Source organism: Leptonychotes weddellii, chromosome 5, assembly GCF_054177405.1.
Source record: "Leptonychotes weddellii isolate Sample4059 chromosome 5, ASM5417740v2, whole genome shotgun sequence".
Taxonomy (NCBI): Eukaryota; Metazoa; Chordata; class Mammalia; order Carnivora; family Phocidae; genus Leptonychotes; species Leptonychotes weddellii.
In genome coordinates this window covers 93,325,935-93,345,833 of record NC_138373.1, presented here as the reverse complement: position 1 = coordinate 93,345,833, position 19,899 = coordinate 93,325,935, and the positions used below count along the sequence as shown (strand labels likewise).

General features: G+C 36.7%; 1 protein-coding gene across 2 annotated transcripts in view; it reads left to right on the top strand.

Moving 5' to 3' along the window:
- Window positions 1–2,602: 2,602 nt before the first annotated feature.
- Window positions 2,603–19,899, top strand: part of CPNE8 (copine 8) — a 135,692-nt gene continuing 118,395 nt past the window's right edge. For both annotated transcript variants that reach the window (XM_081821477.1, XM_081821478.1), the window contains exon 1: window positions 2,603–2,679. The gene's annotated coding sequence lies outside the window, so the exon portion shown is untranslated. The remainder of the gene's footprint in view (window positions 2,680–19,899) is intronic.

Sequence of the window (19,899 nt, the reverse complement as noted above, 5' to 3'; positions counted from 1 at the left end):
CTAAGAAGAGTTCCTAGAGATTTAGTACCCCCTCTACTTCCTATACCCTTACAAATGGAAATTTTTCTTATAAACGTAAATATCTCCTACAGAGGGGTAACTTCTAGCGTGGTTTTCTGAGCTTCTCCTGAGTCTACTGCTTCTCTAAAATAATCCTTCTGCCAAAGAGGCATATCTTGGGGTCAACAGACCCAATTCTGTTCTTTCACTGGAATTGTAACTGAACTCAAGGGGTTCACTGCCTGGGGTGCATTAAATTGAACACAACCCAAGGAAGTGTTGAAAGTGAAGAACTTTTTATTACTTGTTGCAAGTGAGGAGCTAGAGACAGCTGTCAAAGCACTGTCTCCCCCTGGGGTGAGTACTGGAAGCTTTTATTCAGTGTATTGGGGGTGGGGGCGGCGGCTTGCATATGCGCTACATATACACATTAAGGAGTTATACATATTCTATTATTTAGGCACTTTGGTTCAATTGCACGTGCCTAGCATGTCAACATGCTAATACATGTATCTGTGTTAAAAAAAAATGGCAGAAAACCCCACCTATAGGAGTAGATCTGAGTTTTATAATGAACTAAAGGTAACTACAGGGCAACTTCGGTGGGGCTTCTGCAGGTCCTCAGCTCCAAAATGGCTCAAACCAGCCCAAAATGGCTCAGATAAGGCTATCAGGTGAAAGAAACACCTACTAAGGGGCCAACAGATGAAACCCCTAGCTGGTGTGGTATCTACACGGGGAATCTCTTGATTGGATGGGGGCCCCAAAATGTGGGCTGACTATTGGGTGGAAGCTGGTGGCTTGGGAGGTCCAAGAATTCACCTGAAGCAGAACAAAGGAGATAGAAGTTTATCGAATACATTGCAAGGGAGCAGCGACCAGAGAGAAGAGAGGGTATCTGCAACGAGCCAGTAGATGGGGGCTGTTTTTAAAGGGGGAAGATGAGGAGGTATGGCGACATATGGAATTCTGCCTTTTTTGGTAACTGTGCCTGGTTGTAAGTAGCCCATTGACCAGTTAGGGCCTACGGTTATTTGGAGGTGGGGCTCCTGATGGGCCTGTCTATTCAGCCTGGTGGGATCTGAGGGCCCTTTCTACATTCCTTTGCTCCAGTCTGTTTGCCTAAAAGTGGCCTCCACAGCTGGGTGTCTCTTTGGTGGGAATGGCTGTTTTTTTGCAAAGCAAAACATACTCCTTCCCTGCTTTTGTCCTTCCCCCCCTCTATTCTTCTCTTCATAGCTTTTAGCCCTCAGATCTGAGTAACTTCTCATTGCATCCTAGCTAACAGAACGTCCAACTCTCATCTCTCCATGATCGGATTCCTACTTGGCTCTCAAGGCTTACTGCCTTTGGGAAATGTTACCCTGACTATCCTACTCTCCAGTGTGGGCTTTTTTTTTTTTCCTTCATGAGACTTAGAGCACTCTCCCCTTCTTTTATTTTTTTAAATGGAATACACAGTTTTTACTTTTGTGACTTGTTAGGCATTTGAAAATTTTATTTATTAAAAACTTTAAACAACATTTTGTTGGCCTTCATTTCTGTCCATCCTTCTTAGAGCTTCTCGTGGACTGGTTCACTGTTCAATTTAGGGAGATCTTTCACCTTTTCTTTTAGGGGATTCGAATCATATACAGACTGAACTAGAGGGTGTGTCTCTCCCTGAAATACTTCCGTATTTTCTTGACTCATATATCCAGATGATGTTGGAACTCTTGTTTTATTGGCATGTGAAATTGCATTGTATTTATATTTAAATTCTTAGGGAGCATAGTAATCTAGAATTGGAACATCTGGGTTATTCCTGACTCTGCTACTTACTGACTGCTTAAAACATGAAAAGATCAACCTCCTGTATGAGTAGGAGTTTCTTTATATGTGAAATGGAGATTAATAACAGACCTTTCATTTTGCAAGGTTATTCTGAGTCCTGAAAATAAGTGTAAGATTATACTTGAAAATAAGATTCATCTAGCTGTACATAGTGAACTTTAAAATCTAATATACTTAACCTATTTTTAGGTGCTTAACATATGCTAATATTAACTAATGCAATAACTCATTCGTCCTCAAAACTACTCTGTGAGGAGGACTAGTACATGTTAGCAGTGAGGAAACGGGAGAGCTTAATTAATTGCCCAGTCCCAGGTAATCAGTGGCAGTCATGGAATAGACACCTGGCCATGTGGCTTGGGACCCCTCCTGTGGCCACATCTCACAGCCTGTCTGAGCTGGTCACAGTTTGCCTCCTCAGCCCAAAGTTTACTAGGTTCAGAAGCATCCAAAATCAAGCCAGTTGTGAATTTAGATCCTGGAACTTTATTCCATGTTTGTTGTAATTTCAAAAAGAAAAAGAAAAGGAAAGCAATGTCTTGCTTACTTGCAATAACAGGCCTGCCGTGATAAAAAGGACAAAGGGCTTCGCATACTTGCAGGAAAATCACATGCTAAAATGAATGCATATTGAGCTTATTTTACTTACTATTGGAGGTGAGAGAATTCGGTATTTCAGCAATGAAACCAATGCAAATATGATGTACAAAATATGTAGTGTAAAGACAGTTTGAGAACTTATGAGCTTTAATCCTCTTATCTATTTTAGGACTTTCTGGGACAAGTGTTTTGTACATTGGGGGAGATTGTTGGTTCTCAGGGAAGTCGCCTGGAAAAGCCAATAGTGTAAGTATTTTTTAATCCAGACAAAGAAATGTTAACTCTTCAGTTTTCATTTTGGTAGTTTGGAATTGATGAATATGTGGTTGGAGACCAAAAGTGGGTTTGAAAATCTCACTGAGTTTTTTCTTCTAACAAGTAGTTTTGACATGTTTGTAAAGAATCGTTTATATTAGCTGTCACAAAAATGTTCACAAAATGAAATGAGATTCAAAAAAGCAAATGTATTGTTTTCCTTTTGGGTATAGTATTACTTCTTAGGTTTTAAGAATTAAATGTTTTGAAAAAGAGACTTTCCTCCTTTGGGCCAGGGACTATTTGGAGCAGCATTCTTTATACTATATGCTTAATAAATGTATTTTTAGTGATTGAGATTTTAGTAATGATTTTTATTACAAAATTGGCCTGTAAAAAAGAAAGTAAGGGTATAAATGTTACGAGAAAGCCGTAACTCAGAATTATATATTCTTCCTTCACTTTCAATCACTGGGATCATGTTTCATTTTCAGATCAATTGCGTGGAGTGATCCTATTTTCTCCAGTTCCAAATAAGACAGAAAACTAATTGCAGATATATTTTCCTGAATCTTCCCCCTCACTGTCCTCCTCCTTCCTCCATTCACCCCAGCTCAATTATTTGGATTCAGTTAACTGTTCATAAAAATAAAATGATCTAGGAAAAATACGAGAAAATTGCGGCGCTAACCACAATATCCAAAGGCTTGGGGGAATTTTGAAGTGTGTATCTTCAACATTCTTTTCAGAATCTCAAACTCATTAAAATAAATGTGTCAAAACTCTGTAAATCTATTCACCTTTGACATTCAAATACTTGAAATGTCCAAGGCATCGTTCTCACATTATCTGTATAAAACTGAACTTTATGCTTAGAGTGTTCTTCTTAGGCTAATAAGAAGTCTATGAGTTCTCACTTCCTTTATTTAACTTGATTTTCTTAGAAAATTATTACTGAGTGCCAGTTTGGATTCTTTTGCATATCAATGCCTTTTTAACATTTCTTTCATGTGTAATTTGTTTTCATATCATTGTAAAATTTGTAAGCTTATGATTCAAATATGTTTATGTGCACTTTAATACGTCAGTAATAAGTAATCTGTAAAGCAAATGCAAATATTTTATTAAATATATATAATTGTTATTGTATTGTTGGGTCTAGTGACTTAGGCCCATGAAAATTCTTGGAAGATCACTAAATCACCCTTTTTGCTGAAAAACAAATCAATCATATATACAATACCACCTTAAAGATGCCTTGAATATTCTTTGAGAGAAAACAAAAGCAATTAAAATATAGAATTCTTATTTCAGAGCAACAGAATAGAGATTTTTATGGAACTTGCACTCATATTTTTAAATTGGTCATTTTACTGGTTATTTTTATCTGGTGTTATTTTCTCCATAAAGGGAAATTATAACTCTAATTTCAGAAACTCTTAAATTACATAGATTTTTTTCCCAGTAGAAGATTATTTTTATGTTAGTCTTGAAACATGTTAAAAAATTGGCATTATATTGGTTGGGGGTGTGTGGTAAATAGAATACAGTGTGAGATGTGGTTGTTGTTCAGCTGATTCAACAATTCCCTCTAGACAAGACCAACAAAAACACACTCAGGGTAAGGGGTGAAGATATCTAGAGTCATGATTTTGCAAACATTGGGAGTATTTGCTGGCAGTTGATTTATGATCATCTTACATAATCAGGAAAGATGAGATGCCCTTTAGATTTTTCCTCATTCATGCTGAGGATGGGGTGGCATAATTGAGATAAAGCCTTGGAAACCTGTTTAGGCCACATGAAGCTGTTCTAACTACCCGCTTTGCTTCATCTATAGGGTCTTTTGTAATTTAAGCAAGTTTATTGAAAGTATTGATATTATATCTGTCTTATTGACAAAGGTAGAATTCATTCAGTTTTTTAAAGTATATGTAACTAATGTTTTATTTAACCTTTGACCTTACTGGGCAATCCTCTCAGGCAAATAAATATTAAGAAAAGGGTTAAAAGGTAGGCTTACTGTTTGAGCAGTGAGAGGGTGTTCATTTTTGTTTTTGTTTTTGTTTTTATTTTAAAGTAAATTTAACTAGGCTGGCGTGGGTTAGTATTAAATGGGAAATGAAATGTAGAGCTAGTGTGTAGCAAAGAGATTGGAGACAAAAGAAAGAAGCAAAGAATAAAACTATAAGAACTGCAGTGTGATGGCCTATTACATGAGGGAAACCCAATTAGATACCTGAGATGAAGAGAAAAGAGGAAAGAGATGAGAGAGGGAAGTCAAATAGGCAAGACTAATCAAAAATAGGAGAGTAAAATTAAATATAACAAGCTTGCCAGTGGAATGATATTTTTGATTTATTTATTAAAGCACCCAGTAATATACTCATGTGCTCTCACCTGAGCGGTCACTCCATCCCAGGTGAACAATGGGAAAAAAATACATTTTGTTGTAATCCACCCACCATCTTGTTTGAGAAAATATTACCTTTTATTAAAAACACTAACTTAGAGAGAGTCAAGTGTCTAGAGATGGGAGAACATGTAGATGAAAGAACAAAGTCCATTGGGCTGAGCATGCTGTCTTTGGCTGCTGGAAGTTCAGGTGCTTGGAGAGAAGGTGCATCTTCTGTTCAAATGGCATTTTATTCCCCTGCCTAAACCTCAAATGAAAAGCAATGAAACTCATTTATCACTTTTGTTTAAAAGTGTAGTTTGGTTGAGGAAGAGAGTGAAATGTTTGCGTGGAAGTTTTACCTGCCCATAATGTCGGAGTAGCCCTTCAAATCAGCTGGTCCACTAGATGGATACTTTCAGATTCCACACTCATTCCTGTTCACTGACATTTTTTTCCATGTGCTTGATTTTTCAAACCAATCTAATAGACAGATGGTGGGGAGAGATGGGGAGGTTGGAAGGCATGGGATACTTCAGTGGAGGAGAGAATGGTTTTGGAAGAAAGGACAGAGTCAGGGAGAATATCAGAGATGATACAAGGTCAGGGAAGTGTTTTCTCACAGGAAACTTGATGACAAATATAACTTCTAAAGGAAGATACCATGTTTTATAACATAATATGTAAATATAGTGGAATATATTTTTTGTTTTGTTTTTAATATGGTGGAATATATTAAAGCGTGGCAGAAACAATGAACTTCACACTGGGAAATAATATGTATTTAACAGCTAGCTCTTATATCTATTTCTCACAGTCCCCTCTGCCTCCTCCTGCCCCATCCCCTCCCCCACTCCCATCTAGTGAACCTGCCCTGGTCAGGGCTTAAGCTATCTAGTTAAAGATAACATTGTAAGACAGATGGTCACTAAACACCCCACTGTTTTGCATGGTTGGTTCCTCATAGCTGGAGATAGAAACAATTTGTACACTCTCCTGTTGCAGCCATTACTTTAGCCAATCTTGTTGAGGAGTTGGAGGATTTTTCCTATCTGGATGGATCTAGGCTTTGGAATTGGAGCACAGGACACCTCCTGAGGTAGATAATCCATCTGCAATTAACAAAATTGACTCATCCTGAATTTAAAAAGTCTCCCTGTGTCCCAAATGTTATTTATCTTAAATAGCATTATCCAAGTGATTTCGGGCTTATTTACCAATTTGTTTTAGATTTGAGATTTATTTTCCAGTCAGTTTTCCATTTAAATTTTAAGTTATTCAAAAGATTCCATTGTTTTCTTCCCTTTAAAAGGCCTAATATCTCCTCAGAGGTAGGCTTTTAAAAATGATGGTAACAGTAAAATTTGGAGATTGAAAGCAGATATACTAGAGCTTTAAATTATTTATTACTAACCAAGCCTTTGAAAATTAAGTTACATTTATTACAAAGGAAAAATGGATTTCTAGTACATAGCCTCATGCTCTATTATAAATACAGAATTTGAATTTAAAATCAAGTCTTATTTTCTGTGCTTCAGTTATTGTCGCTTTACAAAACAGATTTTCTTATTTTATTATGAGAATAAAAATTATTTTTTAATATTTTGTAGGAACTTAGGTGAATTTTTTTGGAACTGATGTTCAGGAATTTTTAATTTACTTTTTAATAACAGCTTAAGATTTTCATAATTTCCAACAGTCTGTTCTGTCAATTCAAGTTCTGAGCAAATTTGGATTCTGGTTTTGAGCAAACACATTTTTCATATCTTAATTCCATCCAACATTTTGGTCTTTTCCCTGAACCCTCCTAAAATGAGTCTTGTGCTACTTAATTTGTCTGCAACATTTACTGTGTCTTCCTATGACTCATCCGGCTCCTCTCTTTAGATCGTCCCATTATTATTTACCATTATACCCACTCAGCGGTGTGTTTTCTCATGCTGGGAGATTGTATCCAATTTTCTGCATGATGCTGTCAGAGAGTCTTACTTCTATCTTTAGGCAGCTTAGTGATGGATTCAGTAAAGCCTTCCAAAATGCCAGAATCAGCACCAGTTTAAGAAAGATTGCCATTCTCTCCTCTGGGAGGAAAGCATTTATTATGTTCATCAAGTAATAGACCTGTTTGTTCCTATTTCACACATCCAGGCATGACTGGTTCTGTATAAAAGGATGGGGTGAGGAGGCAGGGACTGGTTGTGATTAGAAGGAAGATTCTTACCCTGGAGAGGAGTGGGGGGGACCTCCATGGGTAACTGAACCGACAACTGTTTTGGCTAAGGGAAAGATTATGTTCTTTGTCGGGTGGCTATAGCAGCTTGTGATCTAGGCAGTCAGTAATGGGTAGGATAAAGGGAGAGACCCACCCAAGAGAGATTAGTGAAGAGTACCATGAAAAGAGTACAGGGACAGGAACTCAGAGGCAGGTGATAAATGGAAGACCAGCTTGCAGTTGACTGATGGACATCAGGAGCCCAGCTCTGACATAGGGTTCAAGGACACAGCATAGTGGGTGCTGAAATTCAACAAGAGAAATGTGGGGAGAAGAACAGAGCAGGAAGGAAGCTGGGGAATAAGGGAGAAGAAGCAGAGGCTTGTAGGGGACTTGAGGCAAAGCCTTAAAGGTTTGCCTTAAAGATCTGATTCAAATGTGGCCTGATTCTGAAAGCTATGCTGTGGCTGTGGGTGCATGTGGATCAAGTCGGTGAGAGAAGGAATGGGAGGAGGAAGAAGAATAGGAAAATGATTAGTCTTGAAGGTGAGAAATGTAAACTTACAGTTAAGCAGAGCATGTCTTTATCATGCAGCTTTTTGTATATGAAAATATAGTCAACTTCGGGGGAAATTTTGACCTTCAAAGTCATCTTGACTTTATTAACTTACTTGCAAATTAGATTGATATTGTTATACTCCCTGATTTATTTTATTGGAAAGAATACTGGGCTGGGAATCAGAATATGATATTTTTAGTACCATCTCTGCTGCTAACTTGCTAGGTAACATGACAAAATTTGTACATCTGTATTATACTTTTATATCTGTAGTATGAAGAACTTAGTCTAGAGATAAATAAATAGCCACTGTAACAGAGTTGGTGGTACATGGGCTTTGGGGGCAGTCAAATCTGGGATCATAATTTATTGGGTATATAATTTGAGAAAATTGGTTTAAATTCCTGAGCTCTAGTTTCCTCATCTGAAACATATGAATAATACACTTTTAAGAGAGTTGTTGTAAGAACTAGAAATACTTTATATAATATTTTTGTCATGGAGGACACCAGAATTTAATAAACACCCAAATTGTGGTTATTATTGTTATTGTTGTTATTAAATATAGCCAGTGTCTTTTAGGAAAGACTTCTTAAATGGAATCACTGAATAATCTCTCCCATCTCTCCCTCCCTCTCTTTTTTCTTCCTTTCCTTTCTTCCTTCCTATCTTTCTGTCTTTTTGCTTTTGTGTATTTATTTTCCTTATAGAAGCGTTTAGCTAGGAATTCAGCAAGATTACATAAAGGACAATTTTGAGCCAAGCTTGATTACATTTATGTAAATTGTTAAATGTCAACCAAATATAAATATTAAAAATTATTTTGTCTATTCTCAGTATAGAGCTGAAAAGTCAAATTGTGGGGGAGTTAAATTTCTGCTTTTCGTTAATTTGGGTTTTACAGGATAGTGTTATTTTGCTGGAAATGTCCTGAATTTTTAGAGCATTGCCCATGTTCATATGAAATTGCAAAATGTAATCTAGAGTACAGTATCAGTTAAAAATTATTTTTCTCTCATTTGCAAAGATTCCATTGATGTGTATACATATTAGTAATTTTTATACGCTTCTAACACATTAAAAATTGAACCACTGATTGTATCTTAGAGAGATGTTGAATGCTTCATGGATCTGGTGTAAAGAACTTATCAACCTCTGGGAGAGTCTCTATGAAAAATGGTGTGTTCTCTTAAGACCAAAAGTAGAAGCAGTTTTAGTACATTTCCTTACATATCTTGCACAAGATTGTGAGTCTTCCATATAACAGAAACTTAGTAAATGTTCAACTGGTCCACTTCCTTACATTCATTTGTGGATCTGAGCTCATGCTCTGGAAAAAATCTGCAGAGATATAATTGTTTCAACCAAAAGAGCAGACTGTATACAGCTGCAAGCTCCCACGCTTCTCTGCTCTACTCAGAAATTCCAGCAGTTATAGGTAAAGACATATAAATGAAGAACTAATCTGGATAGATAGGCTTGCAAAGGATGTGGCCAGTCATGAGAGATATGGGTAAGATAAATACATTTTCCTCAAAATAGTCCTTAATATCATCATCAGAGACAAGCCCCAGATTGGTTGATCTGTTGTTCTGATTTGGATGTTATATTTCCCTGTTCGAAGCTTGCGTACAAGTAACTCCTTCAGGCATCCAAATTTAAAAAGAAAAACAAAAGGCAAAATCATTTTATGTCAGTGCTTATTATATAGACTACATTTATTGCCTGGATTTGCTTATTTTTCTATCAGACACAACCTCAGCCTGGTGCTGCAAGGATTAAGGATTCTTTTTTTTTTCTTCTTTTAATTCATTTATTCCACAAATCTTTACTGGGAATACTTAATGGACCAGAAACGATTAGGGACTAAGCATGCAATTATGAAAACACAGAGTTGTTCCTGTCTTCATGGAGTTAATCATCTATTCATTAAATGAATAATCACACAAATAAATATAATTGCATATTGATATAAGCACTGTGAAAATTAGAGACTGGCTTAGACCAGAATATGTAGGTCTTTTTAGTATTTGAATTTTATCATAAATGCAGTGAGAAAAATCATGATTTTTGTTCAGAGAGTTCTTTTACTTCTGTGTGCAGAATGGTTGTGGGTAGTTACCAGAAAGATTAGTAAGTTAGTTACTGTTGAAATAGTGTAGTTCAGAGAAGACAGGAGTTTGGACTAAGAAGATGAGGAGGAGTAAGCTGATTAAAATATGTTTTTAAGATTCATTTCACAAGGATTAGTGATAGGCTGATGGTCTTGATGAAAAAGATTTCAAGGATTTTTTTTGCACAAGTAACTAATGGATGGATTTATCATTTTCTGACAAGGGGAAGATCATCCATTTCTGGACTTTCCACAAGTGAACAGTGTTTTAGGAAGAGATGAGTCATTCTATCCTTGTATTGCTGAGTATAAACATTTGCAACAATATTTTTATTTATATTTGTGTAACTTCATTGACTTGGATTGAGAACTGATGGAAAATCTTAACTGAAGGAAGGAAATGATAAGATATGATCTGTGTTATTTTGGAGGATGGCTTCTAAATTAAATAGTACCTACCTTTGTTGAATCAACATTCCTAGTTTCACTTAGTTTTAATATCAGGTAAGTTTCTAAAGGGTTTCCCTTTGTATAGACAATGTTTAGAAATTATGTTGGATAAAATCTTTCAGAGAAATTATAGGTTTCTCTAACAATGAAATTCATTGTTCCTTTCTTCTTTCTCCCCTCTTAGGTATAGCATAATTTGCTGATTCTGGGACTCAAGAGGCAGGCTAGGAATATTAGTTCTATAGTTAAGCAAACTAGCAGGTGAAGAAAGACATTTATGGGCCAACCTTGGAATAAGCATCTTGGTTGAGCTCTAACCCCCTGATGAGATGAATGTTTGGAACAAATATTTGGGGATTATCTCTGCTCCTGAACATACACTCAATTAGTTCTTGTCTTCAAAACAATTGAAAAGGAGCAGTGAACTTTTAAAAAATAATACCAGTGGCTAATTTGACTGAATCCTTATAATGTGTCAGTCACTGTAATACCTGCTTTACACCTAATGACTTCTTTAATCCTTGCAGCAACATTGTGAGGTAGATAGTAATTATCCCCATTCATCAGAGAGAGAAACTGAAACAAGGATTCTGGAGAAACCAAGCTTCAAATGTGCCTAACTACAGCATTATATTGCCTTCACAAATGAATATATTTATGTATGGCTTTGAAGGAAATTTAATTTTTAAATTTTATTTCATTTTAAAAAGTATTTACTTAAAAGTCAAGAACATCTCTGGGGATAAGAAGAACTTTCAAGAGACCCATCTTGACCTAGGTCATTTCAAGGATGCAGTTCCCTTGCACTCTCTCTTACCCACACAACTTTTGAGCAAATGCAGTCCAAGGTAAAACTGTTTTCCTGAGGTATATAGGGGTCATCTCCAGAAAAGTTTCTGTTTCTTGCTTCCGTCTTGGGTCATGAAGACTTCGCTTCTTTGGGCTACACGGGGCTTCCGTAGGGTGTGCTCTTAACTCTTGTGTTTCCTGTGGATTACTAAGAGGAAAACAGCAGGCCTGGAAGTGAAGAGAAGGATGGCTTTCCTGTGCTAGCCAGTCTCCATTCTAGGGGGACTGCACCCATTCTCTCCATGGTCAACTAGGATGACAGCACTCTTCTCCTGGGGTAGCATTAAATTTTCTAGAGCCAACACAGTCTAAATAGGAAAACTATTGGAAGGAATTTTAAAAATAAATCCATATCTAGTTTTGGAAAGAGGTAAATAAGTACATCAGATTCTTTTTCCTCATCTTCTAGAAAATCATCATTCTGAATTCATAGTGTGTTGACAAGTAAAGGGTGCCATGTACTCCTCCTTTCTGGTCATTTCTTCCATTTGGTAATGCAGGGGATAACATGCTTCCATTTCTAAAAACAACGAGCTTCTCTGCTGCTTTCTTCTCTTTCAAAGTTCAGGGAGGAGAGATTAAACATATTGTTAGTGGTTTTAATTATTTATGTCTGTCTGTCTGTCTGTCTGTCTGTATGTATTTTAAAAAACCTTCCTGAATAATTAGCCTTGATTGGCCCATGGTGCCATTTTAGATACAGGCAGAATCTTGCAATACCGGCTGCTCTGGAAACAAATTCTAGTAAGTGAAAACCTCAGTAATCTTTGCAACTCACTGCCTGTTTTGATACCAGTATTGATTAGACTCTCCCAGTAATCATGGAGATAGGTTGATTGAATCTCAACTCTTTCCCAATTTGAGTTAACTTTGATGAAAGACTCTAAACATGGAGAACAGTTTAGTAAACTGACATTTTCAAATACATCTAGATTCCAACATATATTTTTAGTCATTTTCGTGAATGTATTCCGTTTCTTTAGTATAAACATACTACTTCTAGCTAACTGAATTGTTAGCTTCTCCCAACATTTTATTAAAGTTTCTTAGCCTCTACCTTTCATACTATTTTTGTTTGTTTTAAGTTCCCTATTGTCCTTTCTTAAGCAGGTCCACTTAAAAAATAATCAAAGGAATACACAGTAGATGTTCCTGCTCTGTTCTTATTAATTCTTCTGTTCACCGTGGCATACGTGGGTTCCACAGCATGCTGGAGCAAAGCACCTGAACAGCCTCCTAAAATTCGGTCAAGATCCTGAATGCTTTTCCTCCATCCTTTCTTTTAACAATTGTGAAAAGACTTAAAAAGAAACCATTATATCCTCTGTGTTGTAGAGACCTCTTGTTGTGCCTTGTAAATAGTAAGATTCAGTAGATCTTTATGGACCTGAATTTTCCAGAATAATAGTCACATTTATTTATTTTTTCTTTTTTGTTAAGTACACTAAATGTCTCTCCTGCACATTATAACTTTGCACTTTGGAACAGAATTTTTAGATTATAATAATGTTTGCTACATATGTATTTTACTACATTACAATATAAAGTGTGCTTTCAGTAACATTAGCAACCTAATATTTCTGTAGATAGATGGATAGATCTAGTTTACCACAGCCCAAGTAAAGTAATTGCTTAAAAAATTTTGACATATGAGGTATTTAAGTGCTAGGATCACATCATTCTTGTCAATAATTACTTTTAAAGAAGATCTTAGTCTCCAGAGATTATGAACAGTTTACTTTGTTTTTATTACTGAAAAACTGTATATCAAACCATCGATCGTATACTCATTATGATTCTCTACCATGATAACAACTGTCTTGCTGCTTTTCTTTTAATGTCAACATTTACATTCTGACTATAAAACGAGATCACACTTAATTATAATGTTAACAAATTACAGGGTAGCAGATGGATTTCTTGAGCACAGTGTTTAAGATGTTAAAAGTTTCAGTTGTAGTTTTCTGGCATTTGACGTATTTTAACAGTGAAAGCAGTATGTTTTCTTTTGTGATAACCGATATAGTAAAATCTTAGAAATGACATCTTGTAAATATTTTAGAGACAAAACATATTGCATGGAAAGATAAATGCATGAGATTTAAATTAAATGAATCATTAGTTTTGAAAAATTACCTGCATGGATCTTTTGTTTTTGCCTTTGGAAATGACATAATTTCCTCATGTAATTGGATTTCAAAAGAAAACTAATAAACTAAAAGTATGTTTCTTTCTACTTGAACATTCGTGTTAAAGTTTCCATTTATCAAGCTATTTATGTGGCTTTGATTTTTCTTTGTTTAACCAGAAACATTTGGTATCTGATGTCATCAACCCCAGCTATTTACCTTCTCTGCAACTACACCCCTGTGGTCTGAGCACCTCAGTGTCACAGTACAGAACCAAATGGTCCAGTGACACCACTGACCCCTGACCTCCAGCCCGGCTTCAACCTTCAATGCTCTGTGACTCTTGTGGGTACATTTTCCCTCTCTCCTTAGCAGCTTTTCCAAAGGCTGTAAATAACTTCCTTCAAGTCCTCTGTCACGTAACCTTTCTCCTCCTCCCTCTCAGCCTTTTACTTTTACAACTTTACCTTTTTACTCTCAGAGAAAATAATGCCACAAATCATGTTAGTTGCTGTGTTTGTTCTTTGACATTCTATCAGCCTGCACCAAGAGCTTTACATATATTATAGCATTGATTCTTTCTTCAGCCTAGCCAAATAGAGATTATTAGTTATATTTTGTAGATGAACAAATGAGGCTTCGATAAGTCAGATACCTTGCCCAGAGTCTGGAGAGGAAAAAAGCCAGGAGCTGAACTGCTTTGTAAAAATCAAGTCTGACCCCTTAATCATTTTTCAGTTTTTGGTTCACTGAAGAGGAGGGGGAGATTTAGTTCACCTTCTCCCCTCTTGGTTTGATTGAGCATATGTTTCTTTTCTCTGCCTGAACAACTGCCTCCATCTAAGCCTGGATTGTACTCCACACAGACTTCCTTAGAGACCATGCTCATAACTTCAGCATCCTCCCTGCCACCTCCCAGACACACAACTCTGCCTCTACCTTGAGCTGTGGCTCTGCCTCCGTTCTTCCCATCGTGGCAAATAATCTTCAAAGACCCTTCTTGTACAGCTTCTCAAGTACCACTACCTCTTCAACACACTCTTCATGGCTTCCTTGGGCCCAGGTGTGCCTGTGTGCCTAATCCACAGGGGCTTGCAGATTCTACCTTACCTGGCCTCTTTGTGGCATTTGGTGCTATTGACCACTTCTTCCTTGAAACTCCTCTCCCTTTGCTTTCATGACACCACCTCTCCTAGTTTCCCCTTGTGACTCCCTGGATGGTCCCCTTACCCTGCTTCATAGGCCCAAGAACGACCTCAAATTGTGCACAGAATTGCTGGGTGACGTTTTTCTCCTGAAAATGTCTCTGGCTTTTATTAGAGTCTCATGTGTGTCTGTGACTCAACAAAGTTTAAGACCGACACCCTACAGGGTATGTGACTCTGGTTGATGTCTTAGATGTCCCTGATTTCAGCTGTCACCTATATACCACTGATGCCCACATCTTATATCAGCCATATTTCTTATGTTGGCTCTAGGTGCATATGTACAACTGCCTACTGAACACAGATGTCTCCAGGAAGCCTCAAATTGAATATGCCCCCAAAGCGAGTTTATCACTTAATCCATCAAAACTCCTCCTTCTTTGTCCTTTCTCTGTGATAGCACCACTGGGCAGTTTTCTAAGCAAGATAGCAGGAGTCCTTTTATTCTTTCTCCCTCTCTCCTTCCTTTCTCAGCAACCAAGCTGTCCATCTACACTTCCACTACTCTTTTGCAGCAACCCTTCTTACTTCATTGTACAGCTCTTCCTGACTGGCCTTGATTTCTGTGATTACTGTGTGCGTCAGTCCCATCTGCATGCACTAGCTCCTACTGACCTTTGTGGAGTCAGATCTAAAATTCAGCCCCTTCCTCAATTCTTCCCCATAACCTTTGGGGGAGAAAACGCAACTCTGCAATGACACTTGAGACCCAGCAGTGTACTTGAATTTTCCCAAACACACTTTATGCTCTGAGTGACTTGAATTACCTTCAGTAGACCATAGTCTTACATCACTCTGTCTGATTCCTGTGTCTGGAAGGCATTTGTGCACCTTACCCCACTTGGCAGTTTACACTCACCTGGTTAGCCACAGTTCCTGTCACCTTCTCTGTGAAATCTCCCGGGTCTCTGCCAGACCAGGATTGGTACCCATTGTTGGTCTAGCACCTGCTTACTTCAGTTGTAGTATTCACCACCCTTTATTGTTACTGCATCAGTATCTGTATCAGTTATGGCATCTTTACTGTTTTTCTTCCTACTGAGCCCCTCTAGACTAAGGCCTGTATCTACTTTAACTGTATCTTTGTCTTGACTACCTAGCACAATGCCTGTAAAGCGGTAAGTACTCAATACATCTTTTTACAATGATAATATTACAGAACCCTAGAGAGTGCTAGTTGCCATGCTTTGCATATAAGTAGATGACTCTACAAATATTTGTTGCATAAGTAAGCAAATTAGCGATATTCTGTTTATAAAGCACTTCTGTTTTGCAAAGATACATACATCATCTATCTATAGTTATTTTGCTCTTTGGACCTATAAATAATATGCAATGCAAGAGGCCAGTTTGACTATCATTTTCATATATTAGTACCATAAGACTAAGAGATATGACCATATGAATAATTCATTTTGGGATTAAAGAATTATTCTTCTATTAATAAAGAAAAAACAGTTTCGTGTTAGGTTGACTCCCTATATTAAAACCATTAATGTTGATGAATAACAAATGAATTTTTACGTGTTTATTTCTGCTCTATTTCTGCCATATTTTTTGCATTTTACTACAGGGGCAAGTGGCAATCAATTATTTGTAAAATTCTTCCCCCCGAAGCTCTAAGTCATTTCTCCCTCACAATTCAAGTGTTAACAGAACTCTCATATATGAATAATTTAAGTGTTACCAAATTTTAGTGTAATATCACATAAATACCTCATTGTACCACTGGGTAATTTCGAGTATTATATTAATTTTTTTAATTTAATTTTTTAAAAAGAGTTAATTCTGTTTGTTTTGAGTTGTTCTTGTTCTGATTGAAATAGATTGGCTTAATATGGAAAAAGGTGTTATTTATCCTTTATCCAGTTAAGAACTAGCTCTTATTAGAGCCTGTGTCCTTTCTCCAACCCCTTCAAATTTGGGGAATTATTACTACAGTTAAGACTAGTCTGTGCTGGGACTCCTGGGTGGCTCAGTCTGTTAAGCATCTGCTTTTGGCTCAGGTCATGATCCCGGGGTCCTGGGATCAGTCCCACATTGGGCTCCTTGCGCAAGGGAGCCTGCTTCTCCCTCTGCTTGCCACTCCCCCTGCTTGTGCTTTCTCTCTCTCTGTCAAATAAATAAATAAAATCCTTTAAAAAAAAAAAAAAGTCTAGTCCATACGTGGGGGAAAAAAAAAGACTAGTTCATGTGTGAAGTTGGCATATTTGTATTGAGGATTATCTATTAATTCAAGTACCTTCACAGGTGAAACACTTAGAGTTCCCATTCTGCCCCTTTAGCTGCCTAACATTTTGTATCATGGACTATTTTTTCATATTTTATCACCTCCTTCCCTCTCCCTGCCCTCAGTCAGGGAATGTGCTGCATCCTGTTACCTTCTGGCCCACTCATCAAAGAGCTAGTATAATCACCAAATCAGTACTAAGTTTGAATAGAAGGCATGCTACTGGTTTAATTTGTTAGTCTTCTTGTACATCCACATTGAGTTATAGTATTTAGCTAGGGGCTTCTGAAATAACTCTCTTAAATCAAATGCAATGCAATTCAACAAATGCTTAGAGAACATCAATATCACATGTCTTTAGGTATAGACATGGAGAGACAGCAGTGCCTAATCCCTCCCCTTCTGGAACTCCTTGCTTTTGTGAATGATACATGTAAGCACATAATAATAACTATAATGTAGGATGCCTGGGTGGCTCAGTTGGTTAAGTGACTGCCTTCGGCTCAGGTCATGATCCCAGGATTCTGGGATCGAGTCGCACATCGGGCTCCCTGCTCAACGGGGAGCCTGCTTCTCTCTCTGCCTCTGCCTGCCACTCCCCCTGCTTGTGCTCTCTCTCTCTGTCAAATAAAGAAATAAAATCTTTAAAAAGAATAAAAATTAAAAAATATAATGTATTGGATACTTGCTCTGTGCTATGTTTAGACACATATATTAAAACTGCATTATTATTTTGATTTGTCAGATAAGGAGACTGAGTTTCAAAAAGATTAAGCAACTTGTTCAAGGTCACAGTCATTAGTTGATATACCTGGGATGTAAACTCAGCTTTGTGGAACGCTTCAAATGCAGTGCCTATGTCTAGGTCTCATTGTATTACAGCAGGAGTATCTACAAGGTAGAGAGGAAGGAGGAATCCACTCTAGTTGTGGGAGTCAAAGAAGAAGCATTTGAGTTGGGCTTTGAAAAATGAAGTGTTCACCAGGTAAACAATCTAAAGATGAATAAGAGATCCTAAAAATTTTAAACATTGAGAAGGGCTGATGAAGGAGATATCTTAAGGCAGGAGGCATTTTAAATTACTGAAGACCTACCTCTTTAGTGATATGACTTATTACTTTCAGCTCAGCATAAGCAGATTAATTTTCAGAAAAAATATTAAGCCTGATAGCAGCTCCTTCATAATGTCATTAAGTGTGATGTTTCATTTTTCATGTTTTCAACTTAGAGAACTGAAATTATACTGTGTATACTTTCCTATGACTTGATTTTTTGCTCAGAATTGTTTGTGATAACCATCTATGTAATGTGTGATGTGTGGATGTGTGATGATATACTGTACTCATTTATTTCATTACTGTATCAAATTTATGAATTATAAATAGATTAAATCAGTGGGCTTTTTGTAGCTTCTAGTTTTTTTTCTATATCAGCAGTGCTACAATAAAAATTATTCTATGTCTCCTAATTGTATATAAAAAATAAAATTATTTGCATATAACAATTATTGTATGCCTTCTTACTATATGCCTAGGAATGAAATTCTGGGGTCATAAGGTAGGTACAGTATGGAAGGGAGAATTTTGGCCCCATGACCTTTGCTGTCTAGTGTCACACCTTTGGTCATATTACTTATGTGGCAAGAGGAGCTTTGCAGATGTAGTTAAAATTACTAATCAGCTGACCTTAAGATACGAAAATTATCATGAATGATCTAAGTAGGGTCAATATAATCACATGAGCCTTTAAAAACAGAAGCAAAAAAAAGGAAAAATAAAAATAAAAGCGTAAAACAAAAACAGAAGCAAAAATCAGAACAGGAAATGAGAGAGATGAGCTGATGGAGTTACTGAACTTTTCAAAACAAGCAACTCTTTTTTGTGTGTGTGTTTTCCCTATTCTCCATTTTCTTTATCTCTGATCGAATCTTTGTATTTCCTTACTTCTGGTAGCTTTGAGTTTAGTTTGTTCTTGCTTTTCTAGTTCTTTCAGGTATAAGGTTAGGTTGTTCATTTTTAGTCTTTTTTTTTTTAATTTATTCATTTACATTTATAAACTTCCCTCTTGGCACTGCTTTCATTGCATCCCATATGTTTAGTTTGTTGCTTTTTCATTTTCATTGTTTCAAGGTGTTTTCTAATTTCCTTTGTGACTTTTTCTTTGACCCATTGGTTGTTTAAGGATATGTTGTTTAATTTCTACATATTTGTTTATTTTCCAGTTTTCCTTCCACTACTGATTTTGAATTTCATTCCATTGTCATTGGAAAATATACTTTGTATAATTTCAAGCTGCTTGAATTTGTTAAGACTTGTTTTGTGAACTAATACGTCATCTCTCCTGGAGAATGTTTCATGTGCACTTGAGAAGAAGTATGTTCTGTTGTTATTGGATGGATTTGCTCTTTAGGTCCATTATGTCCAATTGGTCTTAATGGTGTCCAAGTCCTCTATTTCTTTATTGATCATTGGCCGAATTGTTCTATGCATTATTGAAAGTAGACTGTTAAAGTTTCCTACTATTAGTGTGTTCCTGTTGTATTATCTTTTATTAACACACTGCTGGATTTTTGTTTAATACTATTTTGTTTATTTTTTTGCATACAAAATACTAAACTAGTAGAATCCCACAGATGTTATTTTTATTATTGTGCAATTCTAAGTATTCTTTCTTGTGAGTTATTCCTTCTTTTAATAATGAGTTTTCAGAAATGTCTTAAAAATTACCTTTTGTCAGGGGCTTATTGGTGGCTCAGTCAGTTAAGCATCTGCCTTTGGTTCGGGTTATGATCTCAGGGTCCTGGGATCAAGCCCCGTACCAGGCTCCCTGCTCAGTAGGAAGCCTACTTCTCCCTCTCCATCTGCCCCTCACTCCTGCTCATAATATGTTCTTATAATTGTTTGTATTTCTTTGGTGTTGGTTGTGATCTCTCCTCTTTCATTCATGATTTTATTAATTTGGGTCCTTTCTCTTTTCTTTTTGATAAGTCTGCCCAGGGGTTTATCAGTCTTATTAATTCTTTTAAAGAACCAGCTTCTTGTTTCATTGGTCTGTTCTACTGTTCTTTTG